Source organism: Zootermopsis nevadensis, unplaced genomic scaffold (assembly GCF_977971745.1).
Source record: "Zootermopsis nevadensis isolate Lab colony 2312 unplaced genomic scaffold, Znev_1.0 Znev_ptg000021l, whole genome shotgun sequence".
Lineage (NCBI taxonomy): Eukaryota > Metazoa > Arthropoda > Insecta > Blattodea > Termopsidae > Zootermopsis > Zootermopsis nevadensis.
This window is the reverse complement of record NW_028259153.1, coordinates 20,088,747-20,106,687: the sequence shown is the minus strand read 5'-3', so window position 1 is coordinate 20,106,687 and position 17,941 is coordinate 20,088,747. Positions and strand designations below refer to the sequence as shown.

At 45.6% G+C, this 17,941-nt stretch overlaps 1 protein-coding gene across 1 annotated transcript in view; it reads left to right on the top strand.

The window, feature by feature from the left end:
- LOC110840184 (pleckstrin homology-like domain family B member 1) overlaps positions 1-17,941 on the top strand; it is a 52,740-nt gene that overhangs the window by 7,390 nt on the left and 27,409 nt on the right. The window contains exon 2 of the mRNA XM_087352562.1: positions 5,575-5,681. The gene's annotated coding sequence lies outside the window, so the exon portion shown is untranslated. The remainder of the gene's footprint in view (positions 1-5,574; positions 5,682-17,941) is intronic.

Below are 17,941 nucleotides of genomic sequence, written 5' to 3'. Positions count from 1 at the left end.
TGTGCAAAAAGGCGCGGTATTATGCCAGATGCACGTTGTGTTATGTAGGAACATACAGCAGCATGCAACATGTTACCCGTTATACGCTCTCTCTCTCTCAAAAGCCTGTTTTAAACGTACCAGTTCAGACATACTCTGAAGCGGCAGTGCTTTCAAAACAGCGAGGATATTTGGCGATTTTGCTGGTGGAACGGCCCGGTCTTTCCCCCTGTTCGCGATCACATCATCCGGCAGCGGAGTTTGCTAGTCCTCACGGCACAGTCGCCAGTTAACCTTGCTGTGCCATTTGCAGAACTTGGCACAGGTTACATGTCGTATGTGCATCTCGTCATTGATCTGACGATGTAGCCGACATCTTATCCCAGGAATGTTTGTGTTCCAGACTTCATAGTAACAGCAGAGAAAGTGAGAAAGTTTGCTGTCACCAACATTACCCAAACAGTGAAAGGTTTAAAATTTGCTCACACCAAGCTCCGCCACTGTCCTGTATCCCAAGCCAGTTTAATCCAGTCCACGTATTCACACTCAGGTTTTAAGATAAAATTTATGCTTGGGCGTTGTGTTTTTGTCTACCCTCCAGTTTTCCGGCTAAAACCAATTTTTTTACCTGCCCGTGAGTTCTACATGCCCAGCCCACCTCATCCTTCTTGTTAACACTGATGTTCTACGTTGTCAGTATTTCCGTGTGAACAGAGCTTTTAAACTGACTGACAAACCGCGTGGGATTTATATTTTGATGTTCCGCTGCGAGTTACAAGCGGCGTCTTCATCCAGCTGTACGAGGACAGATGTTTGTAGTTTTGGCAGTATTTGAAATGTTTTTCTTGTGACTCCCGATGTTACAATGTTTGGCCTCTCGACACTGTGGGTGACCCAGTCTGTCGTCTCAGCAGCTGTCCCTGACGTCATTGGAGATGCATCGTACAAAAGTGACTTAAAGTGTGCGATGGCTGAGCGCCGATTTCTCGGGATTGCTGTTCTTGCCCGAAAATGTTGACACTTTATGCGAGTTTTTCTCCGAAACATTGGTAACAGCCTCGAAGACTATAAGACATCGCAACCCAGAAGACCCAAATTTAATGACATTTGTTAATCCGAGATCACAGTTAAACTAGACTCCGGTCTTCACCATCCGCTGTGCTATTTTCGACGGTGAATCACGAAATAATGAGCAGACGAGCGCAGGGGCTCGGCTTATGGCTTGAGGAAAGGTTTCTCTGCGTTTCACAGCCTCGTGGTTCGCATGCGCAGACAAGGTCATGACCGACTACAAGGATTATTATTAAGCCCCACCACAGTTGACGGGAATGGACGTTTTTGTACGTTGAACAGGAAAAGAATTTGCAGCATCATTGAAATCACTAAATTCCTGCCAAGCGTGCGAACACAAAACCAGACTCCGCCAGACCCCACCGTAGGTACCACGAGGGCTCGTGTGCATTTCTTGATACCAGAGTCGTCACTGTCAGGACTTCCGCGTCTCAGAAACGGCGGATTAGTGCAGTTAAACTTGACGGACATTAGGAATTAGGTGAAGCATCGTGGAAAACGCCATCTTCACACCCTCCGGTGTGAGAACCTGAAATGTCACCAAGTCCTTTTGCGTTTGGTTTTACCGGGCAGTTCCCTACGAGTTTAGTGTTAAAGTGACACACACAGCATAGTTTTCGTATATTCTTGCAGTGTACGCCCCCTTTGCTGACCCCCTGTTGAAAATGTATGGCGTGATGTTTCAGTGAGATAACGGGGCGGATGTCTGCTTTGAAATTCACACACGTCGCCTGTCATTCTTATGAGCTGTCGGATTTTGATTAACAGAGACGGAAATGGCGGTGATCAAAGACCCGTGAACAGGAGCGCTATTATTTCGCTCGATCGATAAGTTTCGTGGATATAGCATTCGTCTGTTTTGGTTACCGTGGGGGGGGGGGGAAGCTGATAACGTTGAAGATGTACCGGAGACTGGAAATATGAGACGCACCACTGTCCTCGGATGACGACGAGAGCCTTCTAAGTTTGTTTGGGTATCCGCGGGTTGAAACGTAACTTTGCAAGACAGAAGCCTTTATTCTGGACCCTTCTAATGGACCACCGATCCAAAGCGTTCTCTGTGGAACTCTGCGGTTCCTGGAGTTATGAGGAGTCACGTGGATCGATTTATCTGATGCTTTTTATCGCTGATGAAGATTTTTTTCCTGTTAAATTGGGATAGTATCCTTCAGATCTTGGGTTTTACCGCCTTGACTGCTCTGGGGGATAAGACGGCCGGAGCTGATCATTCTCTGGAATGCGCAGAGCTTTATCTCTGTCTCTTCGTAATAATTTCTACTCGTATGACAGTGCTCGCGTGCACTTTAATAGCACGTATACGCCTCCTGGTTCCATGCGGTGCTTCGCCCTCGAACTTCATACACGTCTCACCCAATATGTTAACTATTCCTTCGCCCCATAGTCTGGTAGATATGGACGCGTTTCAGAAAAGCTTACTGCCGTGACGAAACGTTCTCTGAAACGTCGGTGCTGCCTGATTATGAGGTCCTTTATGCCAGAAGACGGCGATCTTGATCGACATACTTCTTCCTGAAAGGACTGAAAGTATTTCTGAGTGTTGAGAAATTGTAATTCCCAAGAACGGTATCGAGCGTATGAAAACTAGAATCTGTCTCAATACTTTGTCGATAAATTCCTTTTACGGCCTGTAATTTACGTGCGCCTGCATGCTAGGCTTTTAGACGGTTACGTATTTCTCGATGACTCTTTTTGGTATTGTCAGGTTCGCGTCTTGACTTCGTGATGGGCTTCAATATGTCGTTTGTAAATAGTTACAGCTTACAGTAGACTACTTTTTCCTTTAAACGTGACTAGAATTCTTTTCAACCATAAATTATAAAAATCGGACCGTGCATCAGACAGTCAAACCGCTTCATCGGCTGCGTGCGGAGGCTGTGTTCCTGTCTTTTGCTGCACGTGATTGCTCAAAATGGCCGATGATCACTTTCACTCCGGCTATAAATACACAATTTCGCGAACGTGATCAGAATGTGGCTGATCTTGCAGCTTAGGATGAAAATTGGTCTCCTGCCATTTTTAATATTATTTTGGAATCATACTTATATCTTAAGGGACCACAATTAGGTGATGATTAAATATCGTACATTTAACTAACATGGAGCACCCTGATCATATGCGAGTCGACGGACTGGACGACCGGGATTCGATCCTCGACAGGGGCAAAGGATTTTTCGCCTAGTCTCTGCGTCCAGTCCAGACCGGCTCTAGTGCCGAGGTTAGCAATGAGTGGAAGCTGGTACCACCTCCCCCCTTATGCGCCTATATGACGTGTCATGGGACAGCTTTATTTTTTTCTACTCTGATCATGTAGGCAGCAGGCATTTCCGAATCGTCATTACTCAACGCATCATCTCACATCCTGAAGCTCTTTTGTCTGTGTTAAACTCTGAGGAGATGCAGCCGGGCGTGTTAACGCACTGTAATCGCGAGGGGAAGCAGGTATTGGTGGGGGGGGACTGATCAATCAGATTATTGGTTAGCTACACGCTTCGGCTGCTTTGACCTTGGTATTGTTTAGTAATTAGGCTGGAAGTGCCCCAGAGCTGGTCTGGACGAGGCTCGTGCTCCGTCTGTACGTTCCGCCCATCTCATTTATTTTGTGATTCTCTGTTTGTCTGGATTCTTGACACAGAAGGCTGGGATCGGGGTTCACCTCCGGGCACGCTCCTACGCTGCCGGGAAGTTGGTAGACCTGTCGAGGAGCACGTTTCTCTCCTGTTCTCGTTATCGCGGCCTTTCGACGAACAAGGGGTGTCCAAATACCATGTCATAGTTCTCAGCGTCTGGATTTTATTTATGCAGTTTGGGTAACCGAGTTGATTTTCCGACTTTCCACATCCGAAACTCGCTGAGTGGTGTTGTTAAAAATATGATTTTTCAAGGCGTTTTTCTTGAATTAATGCTTTTGTGCCCGTACCGCGAAGAAAACACTTCACCATTACATGGATCAACTGGTTAACTCTGTTCAAGGAAATAATCGCAGTTTACATCGAGAATCGTACGAAATTCAGTGTTATTGATCGTTAAAACACGTGGTACATATAGTTACCACCGGGCTCTGAGGTGTTAAGATGCCAGTGGCCTCAGATGTTGGAGGATGCGGCCAGTAGTGACAATTGCACAACATCACGACAGTTACAACAAGAAAGGGGTTTAGGTTTCAATTTATGCTCTACGATGCTTCCGACACGCGATGCATTATTCAGTGCCGTTTTCTGACTTCTGAAGTGTTTAATGACCTCACGATTCGAAAACCCACACATTCGATCCTCCTCATGTGATTTCTAGTCGCGTGTATCACTTTTACATTCATCGCGAGGATCAAGACTTCGCTTATCTTGTCCTCTCTGTTGCACCAAGAAATTATGGAAATCAAATCCCTTTTCCGCCATCAATGTTGAAAGCATTCACCGCCTCTTACACGTGTAAACTCCATTGTCAGCCAACTGCACCGTCTCTGAGAGGCAAATCGTAGCACGAAGAGTTACTGATTGCTAAATAAGGTGGCACGTATTAATAAACCGAACAGGAATGCGGGCCGCTACGACACGAAAAGCGTTTCATAACGGCATCTCGGGTCGAATTTGTCAGTTATCTTCGATCATCATTCCGGTGTTCTCAGACGCTGCAAACTACTGCGTGGGGAGTGCAGTACATGACAGCAGTCATTAGGGCAAAACTGGAATAAAATTATCGTTGTTCGCGCTTGTCATTGCTAATCGCAGAGCACAGAGGGCGTTAGCACTGGGCGAGGTTGGGTGTTGTTGTGTAAGATGAATTCTCATGATTGGTTTTCAGTAATTTTGACTGTTCTCTGAACATTATTTAGATTATCGAATTAAGGACTATGGATCGCAATGAAGCAGAATTTGTGGCTGTGAACTGGATTCAGCTGGCTAAGAATCGGAACCAATGACAGGAAAAGGATATTTCGAGTTGTCTTTTCGTCATCGGTGGCGTTGTAAGACCTTCAAAAGCCACCCGCTCTGACAGTTTTAAGTGTGTTTATGGATTTCGCGTGAATCTCCTTGTTTGCGCCCTGTAATACGAGCATTTGGCGTCTTCACTGGGTTCAACGCACGTGTTGAAAGGTTGTCATTTCGCAAGCAACTTTTGGGTTCCGTTATGCGTTGGCGGGTTTACATTGTAGAAGCGACATCTCGTCCCTCCAGCTCTCGCTTTGTTCTTCCTGGTTATTTTATTAATCGTTCCACGACTGGATGCGACGTACAAAAGATTTTTTAATCTGCGCTTATCCGCTCGGGTGCGTTTTCGTCTGGATGTCGTTTGAGGCACGGAGTTATGTCCGCGGCGTGACTGGAAAATTTCCATAGAATCACATTTTTATTTACGATTTTTTTAAAGTTGACTAAGTCCAGTGCCCAAATTCCTTATTTTCAAGTTTATTATTAAAAAGCGTTTATGTAAATTCTGTTGGTTTACGCGGAGTGTCCAAAGCTTTTAAGGGAGGCAGAACTTTATTCCTTTGTGTTGTTGTTTCAGATGACAAGAAGAATGCCCGAAGATCACCGGAGGCCGTAGATCGTCTTCATACGGCGTTTGTTTCGTCCGCCTTCCTGATCCGGCCGGTTTCCGCCTCCAGTTTTGAGGTAGGACATTTTTTCTTTTCGTACGCTTACATTATCAAACTCACAGTTAACCCCCGTTCTGTTGTGTGTACAGAGCACGCAGGGGGCGACGCCCCTGCATTTGTGTCGAGCCGGACCCAAATGGCTACGCCAGCTTCTGTTCTGAAACCGGGTGCACCACAGAGAAGTGAAAGTGACTGTCAAATCACGCGTTTCTGTGACACGTAACTTGTTCCGTTTGCTTCCGGAAGAATTCTTATTTTTAGCAGGGAAACTGCCTCGAACTTTGTCTTTTCAGACAGTGAATTTGTTAAAGTGTGAGAATGTTATGTGAACTTACTCCCGTTAACCAATTCTGTGCGTCGTAGCCAAGCGAAGAAACATCTGTAAACGTAGATCGATCTAGCAAAACCGTTTTATGGTCGCCTAGCAACCAGTGCGGAATCGGAGAGACGAATAACAATGTACTAAAGGATCTGACGTAAGTTGGCTCATCATAACTGGTGCAGGCCTCTCCGTATCTGTTCATGAAACTGGTTCATTTATACGGCAGACATCAAGTTTCGTAGGAAAACAGAAACGTTTGTCGCGAACAGACTACGCCTTTAAAGCGTGAGAACGCGGAGTACTCTGCGTACACGTGTGACACTACAAAGGGAATCTTGCGAGATCTATCCTTGTTTTTGAGAAGACACTTTTCCTTTTGAGCTTCATGTATAATACGTGTTATTTTTGTTCGATACGAACCAAAATTAAGTTCGACCGTCAATTTTTGGTAGTCGAGACCGCTGATACAAAATTTAATCGAAATTCGTTCACTAATTACGGAGATGTGCCGTTCGGTTTTATGGTCTCTGGACCCGCGTTGTGCACAGTTTTTGCGCCGGCTGGCGACGGAGATCCTGCGTTGCGCATTGAGCCGATGAACAAGGTACACAGGACATGTAGCACGCATGTGAGAGATGAATTGTGGTCGGGAAAAGTGAATGGAACAGGGCACCTGGGAGACCTAGACATAGACGGAAGACCGTTAAGAAATTTGGTGTGAGGGCTCGGGTTGGATTCATCTGGCTCAGGGTAGGGACCGGTGGCGGGCTCTTGTGGACAGAGTAATGAACCTCTGGGTTGTTTGAAAGGCATGAAACTCTGAGCGACCGTCAGCGTCCTTTCAGAGCAAGTTTTTGTTGTGGCTGATGTTCAGCGCCCTGTCAAGGTCGCCCAGTGATGGAAAAGGTGCAGTTCCAGTCTTAGTGGCCGGTCCCGACACATTCAACTCTCTGGCTGTCTACGTTGTAGTCATGTTTGACTATTAAATGACGCCGTGCCGGGATACCTCTCCCCGGGGGTAAAGTAGCCGGAGCGCCAAACTGATCACTCACCTCCATCTCATGCCTGGGTTACAGATTCGTTGGTATGTATTTAAGATTGATTTGCTTTGATTTGCCCGGAGGACCAAGGAAAACCACTTCAGTCAGGATAGCCGTTCTCCGGGTCGAATCCGGAACATCGCGAATACGCACGAAGCAGGGTTGCCAACTAATCGACCTCGACCTTCGATAGATGCGTGGAGTTTTACCTCCACTTCACGTGATGCAGGACCGCGGGGTTCAGTCTCAGCTAAATGGCGCTGAGGTGCACGCCCTTTCTCCGTTGTGCTTCTGTTCCCCTATCGAGTGCTAGGCCCTCTTGACCTCTGACCCGGCACTTAGCTGGACTCTGATTATTGTTACGGGTGACCAGAGTATCTAGAAAGTTGGGTTCATGGCTGTCATCTTATATCGATGTTTGTTGGTGTCCCTGTGATTTTTCGATTAGCCCTTTGAAGCACGTAGCTCTTCTAAATGATATTTAAGAATTCAGTCCGTACCGCGAAGAAAACACAACAGTTCACCACTCCAAAGATCAGCTCGTTAACGCTGTTTAAGGAAATAATTGCGGTTTATAGCAGTTCAGCTCGTCTGTTCGTATAGAACCGAGGCAGGAAGTGTTCGTGTTCGTGGAGAAATGGACACACCTGTTTACAGCATGTTTGGCAGATTGCCTATAAGTTCATACTCATTCATGGACAGCCGTCAGGTTCCTGGTGACAATAGCTGTGTTGTTATGCAACGCTTACAAACTGGAATGTACATTCTCTTGAAATCGCCCATACGCATTGATAGGACTTGCGAGTCTGTTTAAAATGCCAGTAACATATGTACAAGACGAGCCTAAAAAACGCCAATCATTACGGTGACTAGGTTACAGGCTGGGCTAACTGGTTTCGATCCCCGGCAGCGAAATTTTTCTTCAGCTCCTCATGGGACAACCCGGTCCCCAGATAAGCGGGTATCAGAGATAAATCCGCTGGAACTCGAAACTGACCACTTGCCTCTGTTTATTGTCGACGCTACGAATGCATGGAACTGTGTGTCTATTTGGGCTGTGAGTCTGAAGATGGCTGTCTTCCAGGTTGTTATAAATCCGAAGTCACACATTTTGTTTCTTTTTCCGTCCTTCCTCAGGGCGCAGCTACAAATAGGACCAGAACAGAAAGTCACCTTGTGTACGAACTTCACAGAACAAAGACCCTTTGTGCCCCCGCGTGGAGGAGCGGTGCACCGCATTTCAGCTACCCTGCAAAATGCATTAAAGTCTCCAGAAATAGATACATCACAGCTTTTTCATTAGTATTCTCTCATTGTTCCAATCACACGACCATTAATGGCCAATTATGTCCCATCCATTTATCAGATGACATCCATTTTCGTCTAAGTCCACGATAAGAGAACGTAGTTAATTATTTGAAGCCTGAAGCTCGCGTAAATAGTATTTAAGATTCCAGTCCGTACCTCAAAGAAAACACAACCCATAACCATTTCAAATATCGATGTGGCTTCTGCGAGATGCGTTAAGTTTTCTGTAGGACTAGCTCAGCGGGACTCATTTCTAGAACAGCAGACATTTATAAATGTACGCGTTTGAACCGCGTCCCGTTTACTATTCGAGCTGAGTCAAGTCTACGTACAATTTCAAGGAATCTGACGAAGCGTTTGGCCTATGGCCCAGTTAGTCCAAATGTTCCAAAATAGGAAGATGGCAATGCGGAGTTCTGACGCGTGGCATTTGTTTGCCCTTTATCGTGTTTCAATACACACACACATTTTGTGACAGGCTGTGGACTGTTTGCAAAGGATCCCACGGACACGTGGCGGTGTAGTCTGTGCCCCCCCCCCCCCCGGGTCCACGCTGTACAGGAAACTACAGAATGACAAAGAACCCTCCGCGTGCGAGATTTGGTCCACAGCTGTCAGGAAATCCAAGTGTACGTGCAGACGAAATCACTCTGGCGTCGTAGGGATGATACCAGGGTTTCGGAAAGACTTGGGTCTTTGATGTAGTATTTATACGTTACTATGACCGTTGATGTGGTAATGGTGTTGAGGCATTTTGGGCCTCGTGGGATGATATCACGATTGTGTGTTTTCTGCTTTAAATTCCCCCGTCCCTCTCGACGGGCAATTTACGAAGTTACTATATGTTATTAATTCACTGAGCATTATTGTCGTTTGAAAGTAACCAAAAACAGTTTGAGATAATTTCCAAAGACCTTGTAGACCTACAAATGAAACAGTGCATACACAGGGTGTCACAAAAAGAATATGCACAGAAGATAAACCTTGTGTGTGTATATCTTTTTGGGACACCCTGCAGTGTGTGCGTGTTCACAGAATGGTTGCGGGCTGAGTGACCTCAGAAGCGAAGTGACGAATTTTGGCAATCGGCAGTGGAGGGTGTTCGTCTACCCGCATTTAGTACCAGGACGAGGCTGTAGAAAGCGGGAGAATTATTCTCGTACCCAGACGGTCGCCAGAGTTCACAGACCAGTGGCGGTTCCGCTGTCTTACAATTACGCAGAGAATCTTTTGGGATATGTTCAGTGTTGATCTTTGGGGGTCCCGAAATATCAGGTGGTGTGCGTTATGTAACGTGTTATGGAGTCGGGATGTGGCATACGGGACGGACGACAGATTATAAGCAGCCTCGAGCGAACTATAAAATCGTCTTTCCAACAAACAGACGCTGTTCTTTTACTCTCATTAATTTATAGTTCAAGATGTTTTCACTGCAGGGTGTTCCATGCAAAATATACCCAAGTTATAGACCACGTGTTTGTTGTTATTGCCATTTTATGTGTTTTGGTTGGCAACACTGAGGATAACTCTTCGATTCTTCAGTAAGTTCTAGGGGCAGTGCTATGGTGTTCTTTACTGTTTCCTTTTGAAGAGTTTTGCATTGACATTTCTAGTTTTCTTTGACAAGTGTTAGCCTAGGAGTTTTCAGCAGATTGTACACTTTTGTACCATCTACAAAGGTTTGAAAATAATAACGCAAGAATTAACTGAAGTTAGCTTCTGAAGAGCAGCTCTTTTTTTTTTTTGTATATTCGAACTTCTAAAAAAAAAATCTTAATCACTCGGGGCAACTCGAAGGTTTATTATAATGTTCTGAAGAGTCGCCACTGGACACGGTCCCATTCCAGTTGAATCATGCGCACATCCTGTGATCTTAGTTCTTTCTGATCTATTTTAATATTATCCTCCCATATACGTTTCGGTCTCCCGAGAGGTATCTTACCCGCAGGATGCTCGAATTAAATTTTGTAAGCTTTACCATTCCCATCCCATTCTCTTTGATTTGGTCATATTCGTGATTCTTGGTAAGGAGTACATATTGTGAATCTTATAATACAGCATTCCTTCAGCATTTTCTAAACTGTATTATTTATTAGTACAGTCTACAGCAGTTTGTTTTATTTTCTTTAAATATTATGTAGTTTTTGACATTCTCTATTTAACAATAGACGTATGACCCGAAAATGACAAGAATGTCGAAACATGTCGCCATTAATATCTAGAACTAATTATTATTAAAGAAACAAATTCTTGTGTTGGTGGGAGAAAGGTGACGAAGTAACCAAGTTCGTTTTGCATGTATTTTTTTAAATACACTGGTTTCCTCTGGTTGTCACTATTTGAGTACACATTTTTGGAACACCCGGTGAACACATCCTGCAGGATAAATATAACTGCATGAATCTGTACAGAAGACGGGGAATCTCTGTCTCTACCTCATTCCCGGTTGGCAGTAAGAACAAACAAATATAATAGGGAACATCGAACGGCGTCTTTATAGCGTCGCTGTGTTACAGCGTCCAGGAACGGACCGACGCCTCAGCTCAAAGCGCCGTTGTCTTCAACCGACGGTGCGTTCCGAGATCAGACTCTGTCGGTGAGCGTGGGCGAACTTTTCGGCCATTCACGTAGTAAATGTCGTCGTGAAGAGACGACAGCTTCTGGTCTGAAGTGCGGTGGTCGTTGAGGCGGGCGGGTTAACTCGCCGGCAGCGCGTCTGTGACTTCATTCAGAAAACGGGCGAGGACGAATGCGTTCACCAGTCCAGCGACTGTGACCTTGATATTGGCGGGTGGGGTCTGTACTCCATAGAGTAATCTGTATAAATCTAAATAATTTTCTCGACTGTTTGTTTGGAAAGTTAATCCAACGCTTAATGTGAGATGTCTCAGTTTTGTTGGGTTCCCTTGGTAGTGAAGATGGAGGCAGTCTGTTGCCCCGAAACCTTGGTATCAGCGTACGATTCCGTACGGCAATACAACTATTTTAATATGTTCATTTTACCGTGATTCCGTTCGACATCGGAACCTGATTCTTACATAAATACCTCGCGTTCTGTCTGATATGAGGAGATAATGACTGCGCCGTGGCGGTTAGGCAATTTCGCTATCACACCCCGTACGAGTAAACACGCTGGCAGCGGAACATGGAGGTCGTATGTAGTGGGGCGTTTATCAGAACTGAGTACCACGTGAAGTTGGCACGAAGTTTCAGCAAATTGTTTCATGTTTTATGTGATTACCCGCGAGCATCTTACACCGCGGAGAATAAATCTTTGTGAGAATGTGTCAGCCAGCCTCTTCGTCTGATATTACCTGGTGACACCGCATGTGTGCCTTTCCAGTTAGTGTTGCAAGTGATTGTTAACGCATATTAAAGTGATTGTTACTCATTGTACAAAGATCAGAGTTTTCTCATGTGAATAGAAGCGTTTGACAGTATTGATCACGAAACGTGTTTCCACAGCGACAGTGTCTCTGTCTACGTATCGGGTCGCCTTTCCACACCCAAACTTTGTTCGATATTGAATGCATTATTAAAGCTGTCCTTGTAGTCAGGACGGAGAGGGAGTGGAGATGGAGCTCCATTGATTCTTAACATCGTTACAGGATGGAGTTAAGTGAACTTCGCGCTCCGTCCGATTTCCTTCTGGGGAGGTGCCCCCCTGCGTAGGCTTCGGAGCCGACGTGAACCCTGTGAAGAAGACACAAGCGCAGAGCTAGTCACTTTACGGACTCCGTTGTTTTGTATCGTTCCGCCGTGTAGTTCGGAATCCTTGTCTTTCGGACTGAAATTTGAAATTGTGAAGATTGCAATGTAGAGAGCTATAATTTTGTGTCTTGTTTGTTTGTCACGTCAAGGGAAGATTGGGGATTCTCCTAAGCACGCAGTCCCCAAATACAGTGAACGTGTGTTCCTCCGTTAACGCGAAAGACCAAGTTCCACACCCACACAGAACACTCACTCGCGGGTCTGGTATCTTTCTCACGATTACAGGGCACGGAGACATTGGCCTCACTCGGGTTCAGCGTACTTCAAAAATTCCTTGAGAATTTTTTCGGGTCTGCGTCTCAAGTTTTGTTACAAACGCGATGATATCACGTGCTCTTTACAGATGTTAACGATTCTAAAGAAAAGTTTCTCACCCCGGTTTTCACGTTACGCTAAAGAAAATGTTAGTTTTAAAAATTAGCATGTGGTAAATTTTTTAGAGGGAATAATGTTGTTTTAAATTAGGTTAAAATTGGCTCGAAGTCAAGAGCAGAATCCGAATAGTTAATGAAGATGTTTGGAATCGACCATTTATTTTGAACCGGACCGTAAAAAGTCAAATGGCCATGAGGAAGGACGTAAAACGGGGCGGAGTCGGACAGACGAATTATACTATTCTGGACCTCCCGAGCTTCGTCTCTTATGCGCCCAGCCCACGTAACTGACTTTTGCTGGACAGAAATCGGTGTTTTTGAATCTGTCCGTAGGCAATTGTGTCTTGCCGTTACAGGATAATATTTATGACTGGGCATTTGCTTGTGTTTTTATTTAAAGCTGCGTGTCTTTCCAAGGTAGAACGTCCGATGTCACACCCTGACGGGTGGGATTTATATTTTTTCTTTCAGATCATTAGTAATTAATTGCTTTTATGTGATCACCAGGAAAATTCGCCAAGTCTTAATTTTCACTTCTCCCGGTGCAGAAAGCGTAGTTATCTGTTCGTAATAGGACGCAGAGTTTTAGTTAAAAAACCTAAATGGAAGAGACTGTGATACTTTGGCATAGATGAAGGATAATATTGAAATGCATCTTTCAGATGAGGGTGTGGGCCGGATTCGTTCGGCTAAGGATACTTTTTTTCCAGCTGTGTTCATAAAAACTCACCTTTCCCCGGCTAGCTGCGAGACTGTGATTCCCCGTTATGTAATCTTTTGGAATCCGGAAGTTTCTTACTGTCGCCGGACAATTAGTTTATCGATGATAACAGATGAGTCACGTAATGAAAATCACAATTATCGTCATCAGTTATGGCTTTTCCCGGCAAGATAACGGAAATAAAATCGATCGATGTGTCCAGGGCAACGGAAGGCGCCTGACTTTGACGTCGTAAGTTCGAGCGATGTGAAGCCTCTTGTGTGTCCGACTGTCAGTTCTCTGGTGGTATTTGACTGCAAAGTGTAACACATCGGAGGTTGTGTGGTCCCAAACCACCGTCCAGTCTGCTCGGTGTTCAGCTGTCAGCACTGACGCCACATTCTTGCCAATCTCTCGCCGTCAGCCCACGCGTTTGAGGGGCGCGGGAGGGAGATTTTGAATAAACGTCTTCGGCCACGGAATGGACGAACAAAGTAGAGCACACGCAGTGCGTGCCAGGACTTCCGCTGCCGGGGTTATTCTATGACGTCATGAATGTGGGACTCTTACGCAAATTACGCCGTGGCAGGGACAAAAGAATCTCCTTATCCTCCGCGTCCGCGCCGGCGGCCCTTTCGCGAGGAAGGGGCAAAGCGGCCGGGTAGTCTGGTGGGCGTTCACCGACTTTTCAGAGGTCCTTGCTGCCTCCATCACCAGGTGGATGAGTAACGGCTACACCCCAGAAGACAGTCGTCTTCCGACTCACCGCCGTGAAAACCCCAAACCCTACTGAACCAGAGATATTTCAGGTTCTCAAGGCGGCGAATTTGGTGTCTGGTAGATATGGACGGAAGTTTCGAAGTAGTTTCCTGTGATGATGGTTGAAGAGACATTGGTTTTCTATTCGTATTGCACGTCTGGTTTATTAAATCCTTCGATATCGAAATGTCTGCCATTAAGTAATTTTGTTGATTTTGAATTTCTGCCTTCTGATCGAGCCCGTCCCAAAATCGACTGCTAAACAATTCCACAATCGTTTGATATGATTCCTTTGATAGGGGATCGGCCCATCGAAAGTCGTCATCTGTACAGGAAACGTGGCGGATGAGCGCGCGATCCGTTCCTCAGGCGGGATGCGATCTCGAGGTGCTCTGATACGTCCTACTGTGGGTGGAATTATCTTCCGTGAGAACAAGTGGGATGCGAGGTTTAATCTGAATCCTCTTCTGCTAATGGATGCAAATGGATCAAGTGTTTCTGTTGAGCAGTGAACTTCGGTGAGTCCTGATCCCTTCCCATGTTCTTGAGACAAGCGCTGACACGATGAAATGGCACACCAGATGCCGCCTGTTGCAAGTGGCGACGACTTGAAGTTGTCCAGTTGACGAATGGCAGACATCCGTGTAGTCTGGTGGGCTTTCACCGACTTTTCGGAGGTGCTTGCTGCTTCCATCATCAGGGCGATGAGTTTGGGCTGCTTTAGTGCGTATTATGGCATGTTGCGACTATTAAACTGCCATCGTCAGGGATCGTATTCGTTATACTGGATAATTTATTTGTATTCCTTTACGTTCAACCTGCCTCGGTGGTCTAGCGGTTAGAACGCTGGCCTTGTAATCCTGGGGTCTCGGGTTCGATTCCCGGCGGTGCCCGAATTTATAACTTGTATTGGGCAAGGCCGTGGTCTAGGCAACACGGAGTTTTCCTCCGTGGCATCCCAACAATTATTCCATTCACACACAGAAGAAGGCAATGGCAAACCACTTCTGGATCATCTGCCAAGAACGTATATGAACAGGTCCCAGTCCGAGAAAAGGATGGAAGGATCCTGTTCATATGGACCTGTCGCCAGAGAGAACACTACAAATAAAAATAAAAACTTTGCGTTCATCATCAATTATGTTTTAACAAATGCCATTTACAATATCCTGTTCATGATATTCACTGTAGATCCACAGTATGTAGTTGTTTCATCAATCACTTATTCAGAGGAAGCGTTAATTGTCGCTAAATGAACGCGTGTGTGTCTTATTTCTTTGTGTATAAACAGATCCTCAGTGCCTGGCTTTCTTCAGCCACTAACGCGTCTCATAAACATTAAGTAATGTGTACTTGTTCTGTGACTGAGATTATCTTTCAATTTTATTTTGATGAAGTGACTGGCAGCTTCAACTCCGGTACTCGGGGGAATTGAAACGAGCCTACGTTCTGTTACCATGGCGAAGTCGTCATAATCCATTTGCGGTACGTCGCGCTTAAGACTTCACCTGTTTTGCGAGATGTCTCCTCACATTTCAGAAGGATTCTGTGTGTATTAAGAGACGCTGACTCCGATCGCCGATAATCCAAGGCAAATAACAACTGCGTCTGAATCAGCGCGTTTTTGTCGTGACATTTCGCCCACGTAAGCTGTAATGGTCGTTTCGTCGTAAGCCTCTCCTATGAAGATGAAGGCGGAAGGGTCTTGAAGAGGCAGAACCAACCGTTTCGCTTCACTGCATGCGGAGACTGTTCGAATAAGTGTTTTTTCCCCTGCTCGGATTAATGGACTTGCAATGGAATTTGTAACGTTTCATGGGAGCATTGGCTCGTTTTTCCTCAGTCCCTGCTCGCCAATGCCGTGTTAGAGCCTCAAATTAGTCCAGGAACGTTTCCCTCCACATCCTTTCCAGAGCTGTGTGGTCTGGACTGCTTACAGCGTTGTTGTATAAACCACAGAAAAAGTCGACAAATTTATACTTGAAATCGTTTTGTTGTGACATTAGCTTTGCCGGTGCTGGCCCCACGTATGGAGTCGTTACTAGACGCCTCTGCGGTGCGTCTCGTACGTACCAGATGCATGGACGGAGACACACCTACAAAATACACGTCGCGAAGTAATAACTCCTTCAAATAACCGGTAAGGAACTCTATAAAAGGCAGCAAGCATGTCGAGGATACGCCGCCCTGTACCACCAGCGCGCGAGGCTGTGTCAGGAATTTACACAGCACAGGAAGTTCCAAGAACACGTTTCTGTGTTTATAAGCGACTTTACCAGTAATGACGGGAACACGCCAGGCGTGTAAAGAGCCTTTTCTTGGCAGTGCCACAGACAACGGCGTCCTCGTGCAGCGTGGCGCCTGACCGCAATAAAAAATTCGAAGTGTGAGGTGCGGTAAATATTTGGGGGACAACGGGAGGAAGCTGTAATTTCAAGAAATTAAGACCACGTTAAATCCGGGGAATGTTTCCTACCACGCAGTTCTTCGGCAAGGATTTTAGCTGCCATCTTCAGGACGAATGTGCTTTGTTGGGAATTTTAGGGAGCCATGAAAACCAGGCTGTAGCTGTCGGGTGGGGGTGTGATGAATCTGATTGGCGAGCTGATGTCCAATCGGTAACTGTGAACTGATAATGAAGGAAATGACGTGGTAAGAAGTCGGTGGAGAAATCGCAGGCTCTGAAAGGACTTGTGTGGGCATCAGGCAAGAGGCTGTTGATGACCTATGGTGCACTGAACCGAACGTTTCATTAGCGAATTGATTTCCTCCACTTACAACAAATTGAATGCTGACCGCTTGTCTGCCCGCCGCCCACATGTTCCATGTCCTTTGTAGTGGGCAGTGTTCCTCTGAGTGCCAATTAGGTGCTGATGGCCGACTTCCTCTGCTGCCGAACGCAAAGCTTAAGTACGGTGGTCGAGATGGGAACTGCCCCCTCAGAAGATTTTGCGGTTTCCTTTTGAGTGCGAATTAAATTTACATCCTATTTTCCAAAGTGGGCGACTCCATTTCACTAATATTCAGTTGGTTCGTGGGTTTTCTGATGTCTGTTTTACCAGCTGATGAGATGTTGGTATTATTTACGCTAATACAAAATGCTGGATTACTTATTGTTAAAGCAGGTGGTACATTAATTTACCACTGAGCTTTAAAGGCTTACCTTAGTGCGCATGAGACAGTGAACATCACAAAATAATTCAGCGATTCTTTTGACGATGTTTCTCGCAGACTTGAGATCACGATTATTGACATTTCGTACACGAATTTTTGGTATCAGTATTTGCTCAGCGTGTAACCCAAATATAGTGACAGATGAACGGGTGGCCTATGAATAGAGATCATTGTGGAGGCTTCGGGAAACTATGTGGACACAAAATTCTTCCGTGTAAACAACCAGAGCTTCCTGTTCAAATGCGTGGGTCCGCCAGAAGTGGACTCTGTTCATTGTGTGCGAACGAATGCTTTTTCCTGCAGTAGTTCACGGTGATCCGGCACAGATTGGGACTTCAGTTGTCTGAATATTTCCATGTCGAAGTCTGTTCAGCAGAATCCTTCTTCAGAACCTAATATTGGCTCTGATACTAAATTTCCAATTTGTCAAGGAACCCCCAAGATTTAATGACGTGTTCAAAACCGTCCGCCATTTCTCTCTGCCCTGAGTCAGATGAATTGGGCCCACCCCCTCACATCCTGCTCTTTTAATATTATCCTGCCACGTACTCATGAGTGCCTCTGATGGTGTTTATTCGGATTAAAATTATAGTTTTAGGTATTTGTTCCACCCTGATTTGATTCCCCTGTAATATTTGGCGAAGAATACAAAGTGTGACTTCTCTGCCACGTGTTCACCCTCCGGTCAAACATCTCATCGTCAGCCCGCGTTCTTCCCTCTGGGCGAGAGACCATTTATAAGGCGTAGAATGGTCTGTCGGGCCTTTAGATGGGAGAAAGTGAATTTTTATGTGGAACTTCGTGGAACGCACAGCAAGAAATTGTTTT